The sequence below is a fragment of the Bufo bufo genome, chromosome 4, assembly GCF_905171765.1.
Source record: "Bufo bufo chromosome 4, aBufBuf1.1, whole genome shotgun sequence".
Taxonomy (NCBI): Eukaryota; Metazoa; Chordata; class Amphibia; order Anura; family Bufonidae; genus Bufo; species Bufo bufo.
In genome coordinates this window covers 457,478,573-457,503,259 of record NC_053392.1, presented here as the reverse complement: position 1 = coordinate 457,503,259, position 24,687 = coordinate 457,478,573, and the positions used below count along the sequence as shown (strand labels likewise).

At 43.7% G+C, this 24,687-nt stretch overlaps 1 protein-coding gene and 1 long non-coding RNA gene across 2 annotated transcripts in view; one reads left to right on the top strand and one right to left on the bottom strand.

Moving 5' to 3' along the window:
• SMYD3 (SET and MYND domain containing 3) overlaps positions 1-24,687 on the bottom strand; it is an 876,371-nt gene that overhangs the window by 65,727 nt on the left and 785,957 nt on the right. The window lies entirely within an intron of this gene.
• LOC120998676 lies at positions 55-23,603 on the top strand. Its single transcript, XR_005778459.1, has 3 exons — positions 55-67; positions 1,946-1,955; positions 23,486-23,603. It is a non-coding gene; the product is annotated as an uncharacterized LOC120998676 (long non-coding RNA).

Below are 24,687 nucleotides of genomic sequence, written 5' to 3'. Positions count from 1 at the left end.
ATCGGTAAGGTCTGGGAATGGATGGGAAAATAATTCCTCTGACTCGAGTGGAGAGGCTATGGTGGTGGTGGTGGTGGTGGTGTATTTGGGGGTGCACACAGCAAAGAGTCATTAGGGTGCAGATACAGAGGATGAGGAGGGTGCAGAAGAGGAAGGGTGAGTGAGCCACTCAACCAACTCTGGTGCACCCTTTGAAGTAATCGCACGCGCCTTCTCCAACTTCCCATTTAGGCTCCGGCCTGGTGCACCTGTCCGACCCCTACCACCCCTGCGGAATGGCCTGTCATTTTCAAAATTAACCTGTGCCTAAGTCCCTAGAGAAGAGCAGTATTGTGTGGAAGTAGGTATCTCGCAGGCCTCAATCAATATTTGGTGGAAACGGGTATATCAAACCCCTAATCAGTATTGTGTGGAAGTAGGTATCTCGCAGGCCTCAATAATATTTGGTGGAAACAGGTATATCGAACCCCTTAGGCTACTTTCACACTTGCGTTCGGGGTTCCGCTTGTGAGCTCCGTTTGAAGGCTCTCACAAGCGGCCCTGAACGCATCCGTCCAGCCCCAATGCATTCTGAGTGGATGCGGATCCGCTCAGAATGCCTCAGTCTGGCTCCGCTTGGCCTCCGTTCCGCTCAGCAGGCGGACACCCGAACGCAGCTTGCAGCGTTCGGGTGTCCGCCTGGCCGTGCGGAGCCAAACGGATCCGTCCAGACTTACAATGTAAGTCAATGGGGACGGATCCGTTTGAAGTTGACACAATATGGTGCAATTTTCAAACGGATCCGTCCCCCATTGACTTTCAATGCAAAGTCTGGACGGATCCGTCTGACTAACTTTCACACTTAGATTTTCTTGTGAAATATAATGCAGACGGATCCGTTCTGAACGGATACCATCGTTTGCATTATAGGAGCGGATCCGTCTGTGCAGACACCAGACGGATCCGCTCCGAACGCAAGTGTGAAAGTAGCCTTAATCAGTATTTTGTGGAAGCAGGTATATCGCAGCCCTCAATCTGTATTTTGTGGAAGCAGGTATATCAAACCCCTTAATCAGTATTTTGTGGAAGCAGGTATATCACACCCCTCAATTACTATTTTTTGCGCAACAGTTATATCACACCACCCTGTTTCTTTGGGGCAACAGGTACCGTATTTTTTGCCCTATAAGACGCACTTTCCCCCCCCCCAAAAGTGGGGGGAAAATAGCAGTGCGTCTTATGGGACGAATGCTGCATTTTGCAGAATTTTCAATGATACACCCGCCGCGATGCCGCGCCGGGTGTATCAGCTGAGAGGGAGGAGGGGCTGGGGGCTGGCATCTGCTTTTATAATGACAGCGGGGCCCGTGCAGTGACTGTATTCTAGTACACGGGCCCCGCTCACTGTATATAATCGTAATCTGTAATAGTTAATTGTTATGTATATAATCGGGTAATCAGCGCCTGTATACTTATAACTACAAGCGCTCGGTAGCAGAGAGGAGGGAGGAGGCAGGCCGGGCGCTGGCAGCGTGAGTCACTACATCACGCGCCTGCGCCACCCACTTTATGAATGAAGCTGGCGGCGTGGGCGCATGACGTAGTGACTCACGCTGCCAGCGCCCGTCCTCCAGGCCTGCCTCCTCCCTCCTCTCTGCTACCGAGCGCTTGTAGTTGTAAGTATACAGGCGCTGATTACCCGATTATATACAGTACAGACCAAAAGTTTGGACACACCTTCTCATTCAAAGAGTTTTCTTTATTTTCATGACTATGAAGGCATCAAAACTATGAATTAACACATGTGGAATTATATACATAACAAACAAGTGTGAAACAACTGAAAATATGTAATATTCTAGGTTCTTCAAAGTAGCCACCTTTTGCTTTGATTACTACTTTGCACACTCTTGGCATTCTCTTGATGAGCTTCAAGAGGTAGTCACCTGAAATGGTCTTCCAACAGTCTTGAAGGAGTTCCCAGAGATGCTTAGCACTTGTTGGCCCTTTTGCTTTCACTCTGCGGTCCAGCTCACTCCAAACCATCTCGATTGGGTTCAGGTCCGGTGACTGTGGAGGCCAGGTCATCTGGCGCAGCACCCCATCACTCTCCTTCATGGTCAAATAGCCCTTACTTTCAAAGTTTTCCCAATTTTTCGGCTGACTGACTGACCTTCATTTCTTAAAGTAATGATGGCCACTCGTTTTTCTGTACTTAGCTGCTTTTTTCTTGCCATAATACAAATTCTAACAGTCTATTCAGTGGGACTATCAGCTGTGTATCCACCTGACTTCTCCTCAACGCCACTGATGGTCCCAACCACATTTATAAGGCAAGAAATCCCACTTATTAAACCTGACAGGGAACACCTGTGAAGTGAAAACCATTTCAGGGGACTAACTCTTGAAGCTCATCAAGAGAATGCCAAGAGTGTGCAAAGCAGTAATCAAAGCAAAAGGTGGCTACTTTGAAGAACCTAGAATATGACATATTTTCAGTTGTTTCACACTTGTTTGTTATGTATATACAAACCGGATTCCAAAAAAGTTGGGACACTATACAAATCGTGAATAAAAACTGAATGCAATGATGTGGAGTACCATGTACCATTTTAAGGGAAAAATATGTTGAATCAGAATTTCATGGTGTCAACAAATCCCCAAAAAGTTGGGACAAGGCCATTTTCACCACTGTGTGGCAGGCTTCTGAACTGAGCGTTGATAACAACTTGGGTTGTCCTTGTCCTCTATGGTCCGGATGACATGGCGTGCCAGATTTCCAAAAAGAACTTCGAATCGTGACTCGTCTGACCACAGAACAGTCTTCCATTTTGCCACACTCCATTTTAAATGATCCCTGGCCCAGTGAAAACGCCTGAGCTTGTGGATCTTGCTTAGAAATGGCTTCTTCTTTGCACTGTAGAGTTTCAGCTGGCAACGGCGGATGGCACGGTGGATTGTGTTCACTGACAATGGTTTCTGGAAGTATTCCTGAGCCCATTCTGTGATTTCCTTTACAGTAGCATTCCTGTTTGTGGTGCAGTGTCGTTTAAGGGCCCGGAGATCACGGGCATCCAGTATGGTTTTACGGCCTTGACCCTTACGCACAGAGATTGTTCCAGATTCTCTGAATCTTCGGATGATGTTATACACAGTTGATGATGATAGATGCAAAGTCTTTGCAATTTTTCGCTGGGTAACACCTTTCTGATATTGCTCCCCTATCTTTCTGCGCAACATTGTGGGAATTGGTGATCCTCTACCCATCTTGGCTTCTGAGAGACACTGCCACTCTGAGAAGCTCTTTTTATACCCAATGATGTTGCCAATTGACCTAATTAGTGTTAATTGGTCTTCCAGCTCTTCGTTATGCTCAAATTTACTTTTTCGAGCCTCTTATTGCTACTTGTCCCAACTTTTTGGGGGATTTGTTGACACCGTGAAAATTGGAATCAATGTATTTTTCCTTTAAAATTATATATTTACTCGGATTAAACGTTTGATCTGTCATCTATGTTCTATTACAAATAAAATATTGACATTTGCCATCTCCACATCATTGCATTCAGTTTTTATTCACAATTTGTTTAGTGTCCGAACTTTTTTGGAATCCGGTTTGTAATTCCACATGTGTTAATTCATAGTTTTGATGCCTTCATAGTCATGAAAATAAAGAAAACTCTTTGAATGAGAAGGTGTGTCCAAACTTTTGGTCTGTACTGTACATAACAATTAACTATTACAGATACGATTATATACAGTGAGCGGGGCCCGTGTAGTAGAATACAGTCACTGCACGGGCCCCGCTGTCATTATAAAAGCAGATGCGACACCCACCCCCTGTATTGAGGGTCATTCACACTACAAGGACACTGTTATGGAGGGGATCTGTGGATGACACATAGCATAAGATGCTATATATGTGTCATCCACAGATCCCCCCCATAACTATCATACACAGATCCCCATAACAGTGCCATCCAGAGACCCCAATAAGAGCCACCCACAGATCCCCCATAACAGTGTCACCCACAGATCCCCCATAACAGTGCGTCACCCACAGATCCCCCATAACAGAGCGCCATCCACAGACCACAATTAGTTCAAAACCCACCAAAAGCACACCTTTTGGTTCAAAATATTTTTTTCTTATTTTCCTCCTCAAAAACCTAGGTGCGTCTTATGGGCAGGTGCATCTTATAGGGCGAAAAATATGGTATATCGCACCCCTCAATCAGCATTTTGTGGAAGAAGGTATATTTCACCCCTCAATCAGTTTTTTTGTGGGCAACAGGTATATCAAACCGTTGCAATTAGTTGTTCCAATAGCGACTGTCCCTCTATATATCTGTGGTATCGCAGCAGAACTGCACACAACTGCTGTACAATACAAATGTACTATAATATACTTTCTATGTAAGAAAGTATATTATAAGTATATCACACTCCTCAGTATATTGCACCTATCGATAGCATACCTATACCAAAGGACTTTTTTGGCCCTATTAGTTAGCGTTTGGTGTCCCTAACAGCTTGTCCCTACTCCACAAAGCAACCTCTTCCTACAATGGCAAAACACAGAATGTAAAATGGCTGCCAGATCGGGTTCTTTGATAGGGTGGGGGTGTGTCCATGTGCTGAAACGTCTCAATTGGCTGTCCTGTCCCACCTGATGGATGTGTCATGGGTCGAATTTTGGCGCAATGCAAAAGAATATGGCGCCGGCAGACATCACCATATGATGGCATATAAAGTCTATGGTTTCCAAAAACTGGACAATGTTCAATAGAAAAGGGCACAGCATATTCTGATTGAAAACAATGGGATCAGATGAGGCATAGGCTTTCCACCAAGTTTAAATAAAAAAATGGACTGAACTGATCTCCAGACTTCAAATTCGGAGTTCAATAATAATTAGAGATGAGCAAAGTTCATATTTTCACACTTCGTTTGGTGGTAAAATGTGAATTGCGTTATGGATTCCGTTACCACGGACCATAACGCAATTCTATGACGGAATGCATAACGGAATGCCTTTAGAGGCATTCTGTTATTCATTCCGTAATAATAGAAGTCTATGGGCTGTAAAACGGATCCGTCTCGTTTCCGTTATGTAGGGGAGGAAATATCACTGACACAAAATATATGTTGGTACAGTAGTACTTCATAAAGCTACTCGTACAGAAGATCATTCCTATCATTAACTATTGTTTAAAAATGCAGAGATGAATAGATGTCATTTAGCTCACTGACTTCTTCAGTGTCATTTTCGGAGTTACGCCCCTATGCCATTTCAATTACTCACTGCCATGTATACATTTACAGACAGGTGGCTACACAGATTGCAGAACAGATTTGGACTCAATAAAGAACTGTTGCCAGATTCTTATAACTGCTTCCTTTGAGCTAAGGTAGGAAATCTAACATCTAAAGTCTGCTTTTTAAGGAATACCGGCCCTACATATTTAATAATAAATATAGCTGAATAATTGGTATAACAACACATTGGTAAGATGTCTGAGCAAATCATGCTCATAAAACCTTGCCTATAAAATCCAATTCCTTTCTAACTTCTTGCCGGAGAATGTCTGCTCCTTAGTATAAAAAAAACATGAGATCTGAATTACAGTAATGCATATTTTATCACTTATATGATATAGTGGCAAACATTTCACAATGAAAGGAAATGCCACCTTGTTCACCAAGTTTCATTGCTAATAGAAACAGGAATTTTGCAGCATATGAACTTGATATTAAATAAGTATTTTATTTTGTAACAATCTACAATACAATTGCTTAAACTAGCAATATAACCCATGTGAGGAGTATGAGTGCTGGAACCCAGGTGGTGCCGTAACAATGAAACCATGCATCAAAGCAGCTACCCTACTTATTATGACGGCACATAAAATTATATAAGTACATACATATAAAAATTTCCTTTAAAAAATAATAAGATTAGTGGTTATGTACAAAGCTATACATACGCAATGTAAAGTCCCATTTTATGTAACCTCAACATAGTGTGCAAATCAACTTTATACAATACTAGTAGAAGGACCCGGCTTCGCTCGGGTATATTTCATCTATTTAATTAAATGTTTGTGTGTGTTGTTAAAAAATATCGACAGTATCCACTATAACAGTGACATCTACAGTACCCCGCCCCCTTAACAGTGACCTCCACAGCCACCCACCCTTTAACATTGACCCCCTACAGTGCCAAGTCTCTTTAAAATGGGACCTCCACAGCAGCCAACCCCCTTAACTTTGACCTTCACAGTAGCCTGCCCCTTTAACAGAGTTCCACAGCACCCCACCCCCTTGACAGTGACCTCTACAGCACCCGCCCATTAACACTGACTGTAGGTTACAGCCCCTTTAACTGTGACCGCCACAATTTTTGGCCCCCTTAACAGAGACCTCCACAGGGATTGCCCCTTTAACAGTGACTGCCACAGTGCCCCACGTCCTTAACAGTGACCTCCACTGTACCCCACTCCCTTAACAGTGACCTCACAGTCAGTGATGGCCAGTTCGCAGTGTTCGCCAGTGAACACATGCGGGCTGCCATCATGACTCACAAGTCCGGTGATGCACAGGTAAGCCCTTACCTGTACCTGTGCCGCGAGCAGGTCTAAAATCAAATGCGGTCACCGAAGCAGGCAGTTCCGAGAACAGCTGCCGGGAGCTTTCATCGGGCTGTTCTCGGAACTGCCTGCTCCCGGTGACCGCATTTGTTTCAGACCGGCTCGCGGCACAGGCACAGGTAAGGGCTTACCTGTGCATCGCCGGACTTGTGAGTCAAGATGGCAGCCCGCATGTGTTCGCTGGCGAACACTGCGAACTGGCCATCACTGCTCACAGTACCCTGCTGTCCCTTTAATAGTGGCCTCCACAGTCCCTTCCTCCCTTAACAGTGTCCTCCACAGTGCCCACACCTCTAACAGTGACCTCCACAGCAGCCTGCCCCCTTAACAGTAACATCCACAGTGCCCTCCCTTTTACAGTGACCTCCACATTGGCCCCCCTTTATGTGACCTCCACAGTACCCCGTCTCCTTAACAGTGATTTCCACAATAATCTGCCCCCTTAACAGTGACCTCCACAGAGCTCCATTCCTTTAAAATGTTACCTCCACAACACCCCGTCCCCTTAACAGTGACCTCTACAGCACCCCGCCCCTTAACACTGACCTCCATAGCGGACCTTCCCCTTAACTGTGACCACCATCGTTCCCTGCCCCCTTAACAGAGACCCCCACAGCGCCCGACCATTTAACAGTGACCTCCATAGCATCTCGCCCCCTTAACAGTGACCTCCACAGTAGGCCACCCCTTTAACATGGATCTCCACAGTACCCTGTCTCCTTAACAGTGATTTCCACAACACCCCGGCCCCTTAACAGTGGCCTCTACAGCAGTCTGCCCCTTAACACTGACCTTCATAGCGGACCGTCCCCTTAACTGTGAAAGCAGCCTTCCCATAAGGTAGGCAGAGGTCCGGTTTTAGGCCGGACAGTCCGGCTTTCAGACTCCCTGTCTTCCATCCGGCGCAAGGCCTGGACGGACGCAGGGATGTCCTTTTGAACAGCTCACTCTCAGACAGCAGCACTGTGCAGGGAGAAAGTCACGACCCATCCACCCCTGCAGCTGACAGAAGATGTTTACCTTGATTTTTTCAATTCCCGTCAGCTGCGGAGTGGGAGGGTGTGTGGCGTAATTGGATCAGGGGAGTGGCTTAGTGGGACCTAGGGGTGGGGTTTTCAAGTCTGTCTTTTGAGGGTGACTACCCTGAATGGCCACCCTACCTGCCCCCTGAACTGTGACCTCCACAGCACTCCGCTCCCTTAACAGTGTCATCCACAGCGCCCTGTCCCTTTTAGGCCTAGTTCACACGAACGTTTTTTTTGCAAGTGTACGGGCAGTTTTTTTGTGTTCCGTATGCATTTCAATGGTTCCGCAAAAAAACCTGAATGTGTTCCGTATGCATTCCGTTTCCGTATTTCCGTTTTTCCGTTCCGTTGAAAGATAGAACATGTCCTATATTTGGCCGCAAATCACGTTCCGTGGCTCCATTAAAGTCAATGGGTCCGCAAAAAAAACGGAACACATACGGAAATGCATCCGTATGTCTTCCGAATCTGTTCTGTTTTTGCTGAACCATCTATTGAAAATTTTATGCCTAGCCCAATTTTTTCTATGTAATTACTGTATACTGTATATGCCATACGGAAAAACGGAACGGAAAAACAGAACAGAAACGTAAACACAACGAAAACAAAAAATGGAACAACGGATCCGTGAAAAACGGACCGCAAAACACTGAAAAAGCCATACGTTCGTGTGAACTAGGCCTAAAGCTTACATACAGCAGTGAAGAAAAATGGCTGGGTTGTTATGGAAACCTGGTTTAAAACTGTGTTTATGTGGAGACTAAGAACCTGCGAGCTTCTATTGGCTGATAAGGGACATGTGACCGTGTGTATGGCAGTTGAGATATGAAGAGAAAGACCTGCAGGCTTCTATTGGCTAATGTAGGTTATGTGATGTGCCATATTTGCATTTTTGGGGAATATCTCAGGAACGGTATGCCCTAGAGAGCTCAGACCTGGTCTAAAACCTTCCTGGACACCTGATGTACCTGTGTGCCAAACTTCGTGATTGTAAATGCGACGGTGCGGATTCCTTTAGCAGACATACACACACACATACGCTCAGCTTTATATATTAGATATACCATAGTGTAATCAAAATGTTGCTAACATTTTCTAATCCTAAGAATTGTACTCATTTATTAATATATTTGGTACACACATTGTGTACAAGATCGTACAGAAAATGTCTTTGTCTCTGTATACAGGTTTATTGAACACAGCAGTCACTAGCTTTCCATATAGTTTTGGCTGTGGGATCCAGAAGTAACCAAGACTCTTTTTGTATGTAATTGCCAATTAAAATCTATGAGATTTTCCCATATGCACTGACAGTATATTTAGAGTGTGAATTTGGCCTGAAAGAGAGTCTGTCAGGTAAATTTCACAAATATTACTACCAGCAGTAGCCATAGGCATGTTGTAAAAGCAGCTGGGTGGGCTTTCCTTTTCAAAGTGCCCAACCTCACCACCCTTTCCCGCTGTTTGCTCCTTCTCTAACCCCCAAGGCTTCCACCCCTCTCCCCTGAGCCTTGGGAGGTTTGGGGAGGAGCAGAAAGCGGGAAAGGGTGGTGAGGTTGGGCACTTTGAAAAGGAAAGCCCACCCAGCAACTTTTACAACATGCCTATGGCTACTGCTGGTAGTAATATTTGTGAAATTTACCTGACAGACTCTCTTTCAGGCCAAATTCACACTCTAAATATACTGTCAGTGCATATGGGAAAATCTCATAGATTTTAATTGGCAATTGCCCAGCTGGGCACATGAGAGCCATTTTACACAGGAATAAAAGTGCTTTACCTGGACATGCAATAAACACTAAGATGACATAAAGGTATGGTTATAATGCTTTTCCAACGATCTGATGGCGATTGCTGGTAGTTATTTTAGTGAAATTTACCTGACAGACTCTCTTTAAAAGTCACCTTCCAAATACTGACTTCGGCAGCCTAAGACTGATCTGGAAAGGATTTATGGTAAACAGTTTTGCATAGACTGCCTATAAACAGACCTATACTCCTGCAGTTTTTAGTGACTACATTTTAAAGGGAACCTGTCACATTGCACAAGCATCCAAAAATGATGCATTAATGGGGGCAGAATTCCTGCCCTATTTTTACACACACAATTGTTAATTGTCAGAAGAAACAGTAACTTGTTCTGAAGTTGAACGAGCCTGGAAAAGTTCTCTATTTATTTGGGGAGCAGCAGCAGTACAGTGTACAGTCGTGGCCAAAAGTTTTGAGAATTACATAAATATTGGAAATTGGAAAAGTGGCTGCTTAAGTTTTTATAATAGCAATTTGCATATACTCCAGAATGTTATGAAGAGTGATCAGATGAATTGCATAGTCCTTCTTTGCCATGAAAATTAACTTAATCCCAAAAAACCTTTCCACTGCATTTCATTGCTGTCCTTAAAGGACCTGCTGAGATCATTTCAGTAATTGTCTTGTTAACTCAGGTGAGAATGTTGATGAGCACAAGGCTGGAGATCATTATGTCAGGCTGATTGGGTTAAAATGGCAGACTTGACATGTTAAAAGGCGGGTGATGCTTGAAATCATTGTTCTTCCATTGTTAACCATGGTGACCTGCAAAGAAACGCGTGCAGCCATCATTGCGTTGCATAAAAATGGCTTCACAGGCAAGGATATTGTGGCTACTAAGATTGCACCTCAATCAACAATTTATAGGATCATCAAGAACTTCAAGGAAAGAGGTTCAATTCTTGTTAAGAAGGCTTCAGGGCGTCCAAGAAAGTCCAGCAAGCGCCAGGATCGTCTCCTAAAGAGGATTCAGCTGCGGGATCGGAGTGCCACCAGTGCAGAGCTTGCTCAGGAATGGCAGCAGGCAGGTGTGAGCGCATCTGCACGCACAGTGAGGCAAAGACTTTTGGAAGATGGCCTGGTGTCAAGAAGGCCAGCAAAGAAGCCACTTCTCTCCAAAAAAAACATCAGGGACAGATTGATCTTCTGCAGAAAGTATGGTGAATGGACTGCTGAGGACTGGGGCAAAGTCATATTCTCCGATGAAGCCTCTTTCCGATTGTTTGGGGCATCTGGAAAAAGGCTTGTCCGGAGAAGAAAAGGTGAGCGCTACCATCAGTTCTGTGTCATGCCAACAGTAAAGCATCCTGAGACCATTCATGTGTGGGGTTGCTTCTCATCCAAGGGAGTGGGCTCACTCACAATTTTGCCCAAAAACACAGCCATGAATAAAGAATGGTACCAAAACACCCTCCAACAGCAACTTCTTCCAACAATCCAAAAACAGTTTGGTGAAGAACAATGCATTTTCCAGCACGATGGAGCACCGTGCCATAAGGCAAAAGTGATAACTAAGTGGCTCGGGGACCAAAACATTGACATTTTGGGTCCATGGCCTGAAAACTCCCCAGATCTTAATCCCATTGAGAACTTGTGGTCAATCCTCAAGAGGCGGGTGGACAAACAAAAACCCACTAAATCTGACAAACTCCAAGAAGTGATTATGAAAGAATGGGTTCCTATCAGTCAGGAATTGGCCCAGAAGTTGATTGAGAGCATGCCCAGTCGAATTGCAGAGGTCCTGAAAAAGAAGGGCCAACACTGCAAATACTGACTCTTTGCATAAATGTCATGTAATTGTCGATAAAAGCCTTTGAAACGTATGAAGTGCGTGTAATTATATTTCACTACATCACAGAAACAACGGAAACAAAGATCTAAAAGCAGTTTAGCAGCAAACTTTGTGAAAACTAATATTTTTGTAGTTCTCAAAACTTGTGGCCACGACTGTAGATGTAGAAAGGGTAAGATGAGTAGGGGTAAGGCTGGTTTCACACGGGCGTTGGGGGAAAAGGTGCGGGTGCGTTGCGGGAACATGCGCGATTTTTCCGCACGAGTGCAAAACATTGTAATGCGTTTTGCACGCGCGTGAGAAAAATTGCCATGTTTGGTACCCAAACCCGAACTTCTTCACAGAAGTTCGGGTTTGGGTTAGGTGGTCTGTAGATTGTATTATTTTCCCTTATAACATGGTTATAAGGGTAAATAATAGCATTCTTAATACAGAATGCATAGTACAATAGGGCTGGAGGGGTTAAAAAATTTTTTTGAACTCACCTTAATCCACTTGATCGCGCAGCCGGCATCTCTTCTGTCTTCTTCTTTGCTGTGCACAGGAATAGGACCTTTGATGACATCACTATGCTCATCACATGGTCCAATCACATGGTTCATCACCATGGTGAGGGACCATGTGATTGGATCATGTGATGTGACGTCACCGGCAGCTCAACATTACAGAAGAAGACAGAGATCCGCAACTACGCGATCAAGTGGACTCGGTGAGTTAATTTTTTTTTATTTTTAACCCCTCCATCACTATTTTACTTTGCATTCTGTATTCAGAATGCTATTATTTTCTCTTATAACCATGTTATAAGGGAAAATAATACAGATCGGGTCCCCAGCCCGATCAACACCTAGCAACCATGCGTGAAAATCGCACCGCATCCGCACTTGCTTGCGATTTTCACGCGGCCCCATTCACTTCTATGGGGCCTGCGTTGCATGAAAAACGCAGAATATAGAGCTTGCTGCGATTTTCACGCAACGCACAAGTGATGCGTGAAAATCACAGCTCATGTGCACAGCCCCATAGAAATGAATGGGTCAGGATTCAGTGCGGGTGCAATGCGTTCAACTCACGCACGTGTGAAAGGGGCCTAATAGTAGCGCCAGCAGTAACAGCACAGCATGGATAGATAAGGCAGTAAATAGATGTGTGCCCAGATCTATCCAATGGCTTCAGCCAGATGTGTGTGAAAATACTCACGGATCCATGTCTCATTCATTTTCACAGAAGTGATGTTTTGCATTGGTGAAAAACAAGTTGGTCTGTTTGGGGGTGATGATGCCACCTGCCTAATTGAAAACCCTTTCTGAGATGACACTGGGGGCTGGGCAAGACAGTACACAGAGAACACACCAGGCCACTGTCCCAATCTGCAATATATTATTGTGGGCTTTCTGGCCCCCATAGAAACATAGAATGTGTCAGCAGATAAGAACCATTTGGCCCATCTAGTCTGCCCAATTCCATGCTCCATATTTGCCCCTGTTGTGTACATGCAACTGTTGCTGCCACTGCCCCCACTGCAACCACCGTAGCTACAAGTGCCATTGCTACCACCACCAACACAGGGGTCCCCCTCCTCCTTCTGAACCTCCTCTTCATGCCAGTTCAAATGCTGGCACTACTCACACAAATGATCAACAGGAAGACTCCCTTCAGTATCTTGCATAGTGCATGGGGTTTTATTGCCTCTTTTTAGGGAAAAAAAAGGTACCCTACTAGGAGGGGGCAGTGAAGACAAGGATGCTGCAAGTGAAAGGCTTTTCTGGGGAATGCTGTTACCCCTGATTCCAAAACACAGTGTCAGACTCAGAGGTTACCTTCACGTCACCCTGTTGTCATTGAGAGGAGGAGTGAACCATCCAGTCCAAGATAAAAGTCTAAGGGGGTCAGATCGGGAGACCTTGGGGGCCATTCAACTGGCCCACGACGACCAATCCACTTTCCAGGAAACTGTTCATCTAGGAATGCTCGGACCTGACACCCATAATGCGGTGGTGCACCATCTTGCTGGAAAAACTCAGGGAACGTGCCAGCTTCAGTGCATAAAGAGGGAAACACATCATCATGTAGCAATTTCGCATATCCAGTGGCCTTGAGGTTTCCATTGATGAAGAATGGCCCCACTATCTTTGTACCCCATATACCACACCATACCAATTTTTTTGTTCCAACAGTCTTGGAGGGATCTATCCAATGTGGGTTAGTGTCAGACCAATAGCGGTGGTTTTGTTTGTTAACTTCACCATTCACATAAAAATTTGCCTCATCACTGAACAAAATCTTCTGCGTAAACTAAGGGGCCTATTCCAATTTTTGTTTTGCCCATTCTGCAAATTCAGTGCGCCGATCTGGGTCATCCTCGTTGAGATGCTGCAGTAGCTGGAGTTTGTAAGGGTGCCATTTGTGAGTAGCTAATATCCGCCGAAGGGATGTTCGACTAATGCCACTCTCCAGTGACATGCGGCGAGTGCTACGCTGTGGGCTCTTGCTAAATGAAGCTAGGACAGCCACTGATGTTTCTCCATTAGAGACAGATTTCATGCGTCCACATTTTGGCAAATCCAACACTGAACCAGTTTCACGAAACTTAACAAGCAGTTTGCTAACTGTAGCATGGGAGATGGGTGGTCTTGTAGGGTGTCTTGCATTGAAATCTGCTGCAATGACCCGGTTACTGCGTTCACCAGACATCAACACAATTTCTATCCGCTCCTCACGTGTTAACCTCGGCGACATGTCAATGGCTGTAAACAAAGAGAAACTTGTAAATAACTCATGAAAGAATAAAGTTACGTTAAAACCAAGCACACCATTGTTTTTCGTGTGAAATTCCCAATAAGTTTGATGTGTCACATGACCCTCTTCCTATTGAAAAAACAAAAGTTGGATTCAAAATGGCCGACTTCAAAATTGCCGCCATGGTCACCACCCATCTTGAAAAGTTCCCCCCTCACATATACTAATGTGCCCCAAACAGGAAGTTAATATCACCAACCATTCCCATTTTATTAAGGTGTATCCATATAAATTGCCCACCCTGTATATTGCAGTAATAGAATGTAACCCAGACATAAGAAGCAAGTTTTGCTGTAAAATGTGTTTAACCACCTCAGCCCCTATGGCTTAAACACCCTGAAAGACCAGGCCACTTTTTACACTTCTGACCTACACTACTTTCACCGTTTATTGCTCAGTCATGCAACTTACCACCCAAATGAATTTTACCTCCTTTTCTTCTCACTAATAGAGCTTTCATTTAGTGGTATTTCATTGCTGCTGACATTTTTACTTTTTTTGTTATTAATCGAAATTTAACGATTTTTTTGCAAAAAAATGACATTTTTCACTTTCAGTTGTAAAATTTTGCAAAAAAAAACGACATCCATATATAAATTTTGCTCTAAATTTATTGTTCTACATGTCTTTGATAAAAAAAAATGTTTGGGTAAAAAAAAAATGGTTTGGGTAAAAGTTATAGCGTTTACAAACTATGGTACAAAAATGTGAATTTCCGCTTTTTGAAGCAGCTCTGACTTTCTGAGCACCTGTCATGTTTCCTGAGGTTCTACAATGGCCAGACAGTACAAACACCCCACAAATGACCCCATTTCGGAAAGTAGACACCCTAAGGTATTCACTGATGGGCATAGTGAGTTCATAGAACTTTTTATTTTTTGTCACAAGTTAGCGGAAAATGATGATTTTTTTTTTTTTTTTTTCTTACAAAGTCTCATATTCCACTAACTTGTGACAAAAAATAAAAAGTTCTATGAACTCACTATGCCCATCAGCGAATACCTTGGGGTGTCTTCTTTCCAAAATGGGGTCACTTGTGGGGTAGTTATACTGCCCTGGCATTGTAGGGGCCCAAATGTGTGGTAAGGAGTTTGAAATCAAATTCTGTAATAAATGGCCGGTGAAATCCGAAAGGTGCTCTTTGGAATGTGGGCCCCTTTGCCCACCTAGGCTGCAAAAAAGTGTCACACATGTGGTATCTCCGTATTCAGGAGAAGTTGGGGAATGTGTTTTGGGGTGTCATTTTACATATACCCATGCTGGGTGAGATAAATATCTTGGTCAAATGCCAACTTTGTATAAAAAAATGGGAAAAGTTGTCTTTTGCCAAGATATTTCTCTCACCCAGCATGGGTATATGTAAAATGACACCCCAAAACACATTCCCCAACTTCTCCTGAATACGGAGATACCACATGTGTGACACTTTTTTGCAGCCTAGGTGGGCAAAGGGGCCCACATTCCAAAGAGCACCTTTCGGATTTCACCGGTAATTTTTTACAGAATTTGATTTCAAACTCCTTACTACACATTTGGGCCCCTAGAATGCCAGGGCAGTATAACTACCCCACAAGTGACCCCATTTTGGAAAGAAGACACCCCAAGGTATTCGCTAATGGGCATAGTGAGTTCATGGAAGTTTTTATTTTTTGTCACAAGTTAGTGGAATATGAGACTTTGTAAGGAAAAAAATAAAATAAAAAAAATCATCATTTTCCACTAACTTGTGACAAAAAATAAAAAATTCTAGGAACTCGCCATGCCCCTCACGGAGTACCTTGGGGTGTCTTCTTTCCAAAATGGGGTCACTTGTGGGGTAGTTATACTGCCCTGGCATTTTTCAGGGGCCCTAATGTGTTGTAAGTAGGTAAATGACCTGTGAAATCCGAAATGTGCTCTTTGGAATGTGGGCCCCTTTGCCCACCTAGGCTGCAAAAAAGTGTCACACATGTGGTATCGCCATATTCAGGAGAAGTTGGGGAATGTGTTTTGGGGTGTCATTTTACATATACCCATGCTGGGTGAGATAAATATCTTGGTCAAATGCCAACTTTGTATAAAAAAATGTGAAAAGCTGTCTTTTGCCAAGATATTTCTCTCACCCAGCATGGGTATATGTAAAATGACACCCCAAAACACATTCCCCAACTTCTCCTTAGTACGGAGATACCAGATGTGTGACACTTTTTTGCAGCCTAAATGCGCAAAGGGGCCCACATTCCTTTTATGAGGGCATTTTTAGACATTTGGATCCCAGACTTCTTCTCACGCTTTAGGGCCCCTAGAATGCCAGGGCAGTATAAATACCCCACATGTGACCCCATTTTGGAAAGAAGACACCCCAAGGTATTCAATGAGGGGCATGGCGAGTCCATAGAAATTTTTTTTTTTTGGCACAAGTTAGCGGAAATTGATTTTATTTATTTTTTTCTCACAAAGTCTCCCTTTCCGCTAACTTGGGACAAAAATTTCAATCTTTCATGGACTCAATATGCCCCTCACGGAATACCTGGGGGTGTCTTCTTTCCGAAATGGGGTCACATGTGGGGTATTTATACTGCCCTGGCATTCTAGGGGCCCTAAAGCGTGAGAAGAAGTCTGGAATATAAATGTCTAAAAATTTTTACGCATTTGGATTCCGTGAGGGGTATGGTGAGTTCATGTGAGATTTTATTTTTTGACACAAGTTAGTGGAATATGAGACTTTGTAAGAAAAAAAAAAAAAATTCCGCTAACTTGGACCAAAAAAATGTCTGAATGGAGCCTTACAGAGGGGTGATCAATGACAGGGGGGTGATCAATGACAGGGGGGTGATCAGGGAGTCTATATGGGGTGATCACCCCCCTGTCATTGATCACCCCCCTATAAGGCTCCATTCAGACGTCCGTATGTGTTTTGCGGAACCGATCCATGTATCCGTGGATCCGTAAAAATCATACGGACATCTGAATGCAGCCTGACAGGGGGGGTGATCAATGACAGGGGGGGTGATCAATGACAGGGGGGTAATCAATGACAGGGGGGTAATCAATGACAGAGGGGTGATCAGGGAGTCTATATGGGGTGATCACCACAGTCATTGATCACGCCCCTGTAAGGCTCCATTCAGACGTCCGTATGCGTTTTGCGGATCCGATCCATCTATCAGTGGATCCGTAAAAATCATGCGGACATCTGAATGGAGCTTTACAGGGGGGTGATCAATGACAGGGGGGTAATCAATGACAAGGGAGTGATCAGGGAGTCTATATGGCGTGATCACCACAGTCATTGATCACGCCCCTGTAAGGCTCCATTCAGACGTCCGTATGCGTTTTGCGGATCTGATCCATCTATCAGTGGATCCGTAAAAATCATGCGGACATTTGAATGGATCTTACAGGGGGGTAATCAATGACAGAGGGGTGATCAGGGAGTCTATATGGGGTGATCACCACAGTCATTGATCACGCCCCTGTAAGGCTAAATTCAGACGTCCGTATGCGTTTTGCGGATCCAATCCATCTATCAGTGGATCCGTAAAAATCATGCGGACATCTGAATGGAGCTTTACAGGGGGGTGATCAATGACAGGGGGGTAATCAATGACAGGGGGGTGATCAGGGAGTCTATATGGGATGATCACCACAGTCATTGATCACGTCCCTGTAAGGCTCCATTCAGACGTCCGTATGCGTTTTGCGGATCCGATCCATCTATCAGTGGATCCGTAAAAATCATGCGGACATCTGAATGGATCTTACAGGGGGGTAATCAATGACAGGGGGATGATCAGGGAGTCTATATGGGGTGATCACCACAGTCATTGATCACGCCCCTGTAAGGCTCCATTCAGACGTCTGTATGCGTTTTGCGGATCCGATCCATCTATCAGTGGATCCGTAAAAATCATGCGGACATCTGAATGGAGCTTTACAGGGGGGTGATCAATGACAGGGGGGTCATCAATGACAGGGGGGTGATCAGGGAGTCTATATGAGGTGATCACCACAGTCATTGATCACGCCCCTGTAAGGCTCCATTCAGACGTCCGTATGCGTTTTACGGATCCGATCCATCTATCAGTGGATCCGTAAAAATCATGCGGACCTCTGAATGGAGCTTTACAGGGGGGTGATCAATGACAGGGGGGTAATCAATGACAGGGAGTGATCAGGGAGTCTATATGGGGTGATCACCACAGTCATTGATCACGCCCCTGTAAGGCTAAATTCAGACGTCCGTATGCGTTTTGCGGATCCGATCCATCTATCAGTGGATCCGTAAAAATCATGCAGACATCTGAATGGAGCTTTACAGGGGGGTGATCAATGACAGGGGGGTAATCAATGACAGGGGGGTGATCAGGGAGTCTATATGGGGTGATCAGGGGTGATCAAGGGTGATCAAGGGTGAATAAGGGGTTAATAAGTGACGGGGGGGGTGTAGTGTAGTGGTGCTTGGTGCAACATATTACTGAGCTGCCTTTGTCCTCTGGTGGTCGATCCAAACTAAGGGGACCACCAGAGGACCAGGTAGCAGGTATATTAGACGCTGTTATCAAAACAGCGTCTAATATACCTGTTAGGGGTTAAAAAAATCACATCTCCAGCCTGCCAGCGAACGATCGCCGCTGGCAGGCTGGAGATCCACTCTCTTACCTTCCGTTCCTGTGAGCGCGCGCGCCTGTGTGCGTGCGTTCGCAGGAAATCTCGGCCATCGCGAGATGACGCGTATATGCGTCGCTGAGCGCAGGGCTGCCACCTCCGGAACGCGAATTTGCGTTAGGCGGTCCGGAGGTGGTTAAACTACACACTATTGGGGTCATTTATCAAACTGGTGTAAAGTAGAACTGGCTTAGTTGCCCATGGCAGCCAATCAGATTCCACCTTTTACTTCTGATTGGTTGCTATGGGCAACTAACCCAGCTCTACTTGACAACAGTTTGATAAATGACCCCATATATTGCAGTAATGGAATGCGTTCACTAACACTGGTATAAGAAAGCAGTTATTGCAGCAAAATGTGTTTGAACTACATGGTATATTGCAGTAATAGAATGCTTTCACTAAGACGGGTATAAGAGGGCAGTTTTCGCAGTAAAATGTATTTGAACTAAAATGAATCGTCAAAACTTTTTGTATTGATCAACGCAGCATTGTATTTATCAAACTAAAATTCTTTTTACAGGCTTTTGAAAAATATCCTCATACTTGCATCCTCCAGGCTACAAGAAATGGCCAAACCTTGGTTTCCAGATGCAGTATAGCTAGAGAAGATTGCTTCTGCAGCCCCCAGTAAGGAAGACTGAACAGATGCCTACACTTATGGAATATCAAAGAAATGCAAAAAAATGATAATACACTGGGCATCATATGGAATGACGAAGATAATAAGGAATCAGGATGGTGAAACAGGATAAGGTTTTTATTGACAATGTCTATTAACCATATGGGGCTGTCCAAGAGCAGAGTATTTAAAAAAGCCTGAATAAAGATTTTGTTTCATCATCCTGCCTTCATAAACACCTGAGACACTCATAGGATCATGTATAAATTTGTATGCACTACATTGAAGTTCCATACACATTGAGCAGGACAAATATTCACTCAGTCTGGATAAGGACCTGCCCGCGGCCTGTGATTATATGCTGCCATAGTGTTGTGCCTATGATAGCCCAACTGAACAAGGTGAGCCCCTTTTCTACTGCTGTAGGGGGACAATCTATATTCTCCAACTAGTCAGCAACCTACTACGTTAGTGGAGCTCCACTTATTTCTCCTTTTTTGTTTTCCTAGATTATACCCATATAGCAATATTTTAATTATCTCTCTATTATTACCACATTTATTGATTAAATAACAGTTGTTCTCCATTATGACAGATACTGTCCCTTCAGCCATTTCTGTACCTTTTCTCTCTTAAGCACAATACACTATGTGACTACATAATTTGTCTTGTATTTGTGCTGTGAAAACAACATACAATATGTAACGCAATGCCCTTTGTGGTGTTTTTCATTAAGCATACTTGAGATACATCTGATTCACTAACTACATTCTATCTCTCCAATTACTGGTGACAACTACTGCACAGTTCATGTAGGTTATCACAGCCTTTCCTCCATTGCTAGCATCTCTAAGCTACCTAAGGTTCTAGCTTGTATGGTGATGTGTATAATTATAGGAGAAATCCACCCCAAATCTTTCTCTAATCCGTACTTGCATTTCAAGGTCACTTAAAATAAAGGTCATAGAGTCTGAATGAGCTGGAGTGATGTTTTATAATTCTATTATTTATGCTCAACATTGCACAAACTTTCATTTTCATCCTTTAATGTCTAAACACATGCATTCTGCTGTCATTTAAATGACTATTCTGAATCTTGAAAATGCAGTTTGCTGTTCTGCTCATTAGTTCTGACATTGAAAATGTAAAAACATGTAGAGCCTGAACATTAATAATGTATAAAATGTGGAGTGTGGATTCAGATAGCAGCAATCTTCTAAATGTGTGTCTTGCTATTATACCAATATCAGCAGCTAGAGTTGGTTTTGCTAACATACACTTTCAATGCTGACTTACCCTTGGGCATGGAGTGAAAATTATACAGGAATATTAGACCATGAGCAAGTTCTTTAGGGTTTATATTATCTATGAGCTCCTGACACTGTCTGGTCTCAAAGGAGACAGCTACAGATGTGAGGTATACAAATTAGTTACATTGCCTTTCCATGAAATACCTGGAGATCCTCAGGGTCTGTAATGCATTGTGGGAATGACGATTTGTGGAAATACCAAAGGGTCTCTACCATATGTAGCTTGTTAAAAAAAAAAATATATATATATATATAGTAAATGCTAAATTAATAGTATATCCATTAACTGATTCCTCTTACTGCAGGATCCTTGAAATCACATATAGCATGGCGCAAGACTGACCTGCTTGGATGTGTCACAAAAGCACTTGGAGGAAGACCTTAGAGAGAGGAAGCACACTGGTGTCTTTGCTGCTACTGTAGGTGGCAAAAACCTGCTTCCTCTCAAAGGGAAATGCATTGCAAAAAAAGGGGTGAGAAATCGGCTCAAGGGCCTAGGAAATGGCATGGAGGGGAAAACAAACAACAGCCTCTTTATTTCTTGGCAGCAACAGCATGGGACCATAGTGAGGCCTTAGTTTGACCTTTGCTATGGGTCCCATAGCAATTATTTTCATATTACATACACATATGTAATGTATCTAGTTTCATTGCCTGTCTTACAGTATGTACAGTGCACACAGATTAATAAAAGCAAAACCTACTGCCAGTGGTGTAACTAGAACTGACTGGACCCACAGCTAATTTTTCAATGCCCCCCCCCCCCCCTCCAGCAATTTCTTTGCTCCTCCTGAGCAACCCCCACTTCTGTGGCTACTCAAGATCGCTCTCTCACACCAGGCGTGGAAGCTGCTCCATCTGTTTTCCTACAGTGTTTCCATATATATATATATATATATATATATATACATATACACTCACCTAAAGAATTATTAGGAACACCATACTAATACGGTGTTGGACCCCCTTTTGCCTTCAGAACTGCCTTAATTCTACGTGGCATTGATTCCACAAGGTGCTGATAGCATTCTTTAGAAATGTTGGCCCATATTGATAGGATAGCATCTTGCAGTTGATGGAGATTTGAGGGATGCACATCCAGGGCACGAAGCTCCCGTTCCACCACATCCCAAAGATGCTCTATTGGGTTGAGATCTGGTGACTGTGGGGGCCATTTTAGTACAGTGAACTCATTGTCATGTTCAAGAAACCAATTTGAAATGATTCGAGCTTTGTGACATGGTGCATTATCCTGCTGGAAGTAGCCATCAGAGGATGGATACATGTTCTCATTCTGTTTACGCCAAATTCGGACTCTACCATTTGAATGTCTCAACAGAAATCGAGACTCATCAGACCAGGCAACATTTTTCCAGTCTTCAACAGTCCAATTTTGGTGAGCTCGTGCAAATTATAGCCTCTTTTTCCTATTTGTAGTGGAGATGAGTGGTACCTGGTGGGGTCTTCTGCTGTTGTAGCCCATCCGCCTCAAGGTTGTGCGTGTTGTGGCTTCACAAATGCTTTGCTGCATACCTCGGTTGTAACGAGTGGTTATTTCAGTCAACGTTGCTCTTCTATCAGCTTGAATCAGTCGGCCCATTCTCCTCTGACCTCTAGCATCCACAAGGCATTTTTGCCCACAGGACTGCCGCATACTGGATGTTTTTCCCTTTTTACACCATTCTTTGTAAACCCTAGAAATGGTTGTGCGTGAAAATCCCAGTAACTGAGCAGATTGTAAAATACTCAGACCGGCCCGTCTGGCACCAACAACCATGCCACGCTCAAAATTGCTTAAATCACCTTTCTTTCCCATTCTGACATTCAGTTTGGAGTTCAGGAGATTGTCTTGACCAGGACCACCCCCAAATGCATTGAAGAAACTGCCATGTGATTGGTTGACTAGATAATTGCATTAATGAGAAATAGAACAGGTGTTCCTAATAATTCTTTAGGTGAGTGTATATATCTCATTGTATAATACAAATAATGTCATTGTATAATACTGTTGAGGGGGCCCCTAACAATAAAATCTTTCAGTCCTCCTCTGGGGTGGGCCCCTTCTTAGTTCAGGCCCCAAAGCAGCCACTTCCCCTTTATGCTTACTGCAAATAAACGAATGGCCTCACCCGAAAAAAGGAAAAGGCTACAGATTGCCATGGATATTGAAAAGTGTATCTCTATTTTACCCCTTTTTCTCTGTGTTGCCTGCGGACACGTTTGGGTATTCGGCACATGACCACTGCAGCCAATGACTGTCCTCAGAAGTATACTGCATACAATTATGCAAGTATAAAGTCCACACTGCATCTTATCACTCCATCCAAGTAGAGTTTTGCTCAGTTTATGGCTTCTTCCGGGGCCTACCCACATTGCCACAGGAGAGCTTTTTATGGCCTTACCCCAAATTTGGTGGAATAAAGCTCAGAAAATTGAGAACTAAGCTTGATAAACTTAAATTTTTTTCCAACTGAGCAATATTTTCCATATCATAACATTTAACCCCCTCCTGCTCACCTCATGTAAATGAATGAGCTAAAGTCATAGTCTCTATGTCAGAAGACCATTAATCTGGGCCTAATGGCATGCGAACAAGATTGGGCTGTCAAACTGATGATTTCAGTTTCCTGTCACTAAAATTCCTGAAGACAGAGCTCATGTTGAGTGTTGTGTTCGCAGGTGAAGAAGGTGCATTTAGGCTGTTTGAAGGGAACCTTGTGACCCCCAATATCAGACTCCTGCCTAGGCATACAAATCACTGGTAAGAATGATTCAGTTATTAGTGCTCTATGTGTGGGAGACAATGGGAAGCACATACAAAATGTTCCCTGCTAACCTATGCAACAGATTAGTTCACTAAGGCCTCATGCACATGACAGTGAATAATGGCCGTGTGACAGGCGTTTAAGTAACGGCCGTCACACAGCCATTTTTAGCACCAATGAAAGACTATGGGGCTATTCACATGGCCGATCAGTGAATAGCGTCCATCCAAAAATAGGACATGTCTTATTTTTGGCCATTTCCACGGCCACACGGACCCCATTGAAATCAATGGGACCGTTTTTTAACGGCCGATTGACAGGAGTGCACCCGTCTAACGGCCGTTAAAAATGGGTACACTTTATCTATATGGCAATTTAGGGGTTAAAAAAACCTCACCTCATCCACTCGCTTGCACTGCGGCAGTCTCTTCTCTCTTCATTGAGCAGGACCTGCCGAAGGACCTGCGATATGCGTGGTGACGTAACCACGTGGGAGCGCTCAGTAACATCATCGCGCACATCGCAGGTCCTGTTCAGTGAAGAGAGAAGAGACTGCCGCAGTGCAAGCGACTGGATGAGGTGAGTTTTTTTTTTGTAAAATCAACAAAAAAAAACCTGCGGTTGGCCACTATGGGGGCATTATTTAAACCATGGGGGAAATTATTTAAAATGAAGCCCTACATTGGGGACATTATTAAAGCTGGGGGCAGTAAAAAAAAAAATCCTACACTATGGGGGAAATTATTTAGCTGGGGGCAATATTAAAGATAGGGGCAGCAAAAGAATTATAATTCTGACACTATGGGGGACATTATTTTAGCTGGGGGCCTACCATCATGTGGGTGTTCTCAGAAGGGTGGGTTTAGAAATAACTGCCAATCAAATTTATCATGAAAAACGGACATGAAAAACTGATGCAAATGACATTAAAAACAGACACGCGGTCAGAAAATGGATGCACACACTGATGCAAAATGGCCATGAAAAACTGACAATGTGTCAGTTTTTAACAGACTTTTTTTTCACTGTCGTGTGCATGTAGCCTAAGAGAAAAATAAGACAGCAATAAAATGGGAAAAAGGGACAGAGGGAAAAATGTAAAAATAATAATCTCCCTCATCCCAAAAACTACAATCCCTCCAAACCCACATGCACTACTTTTACATAAGTCAGATGCTCAGACGTTAACATGCAGAATGTACATTTTTCAAACATAAAATAATTACTCTCTGCTTTTGCACCTTCACTAAAAGATTTCTGTACTTTGATATTTATTGTCCATTTACAAA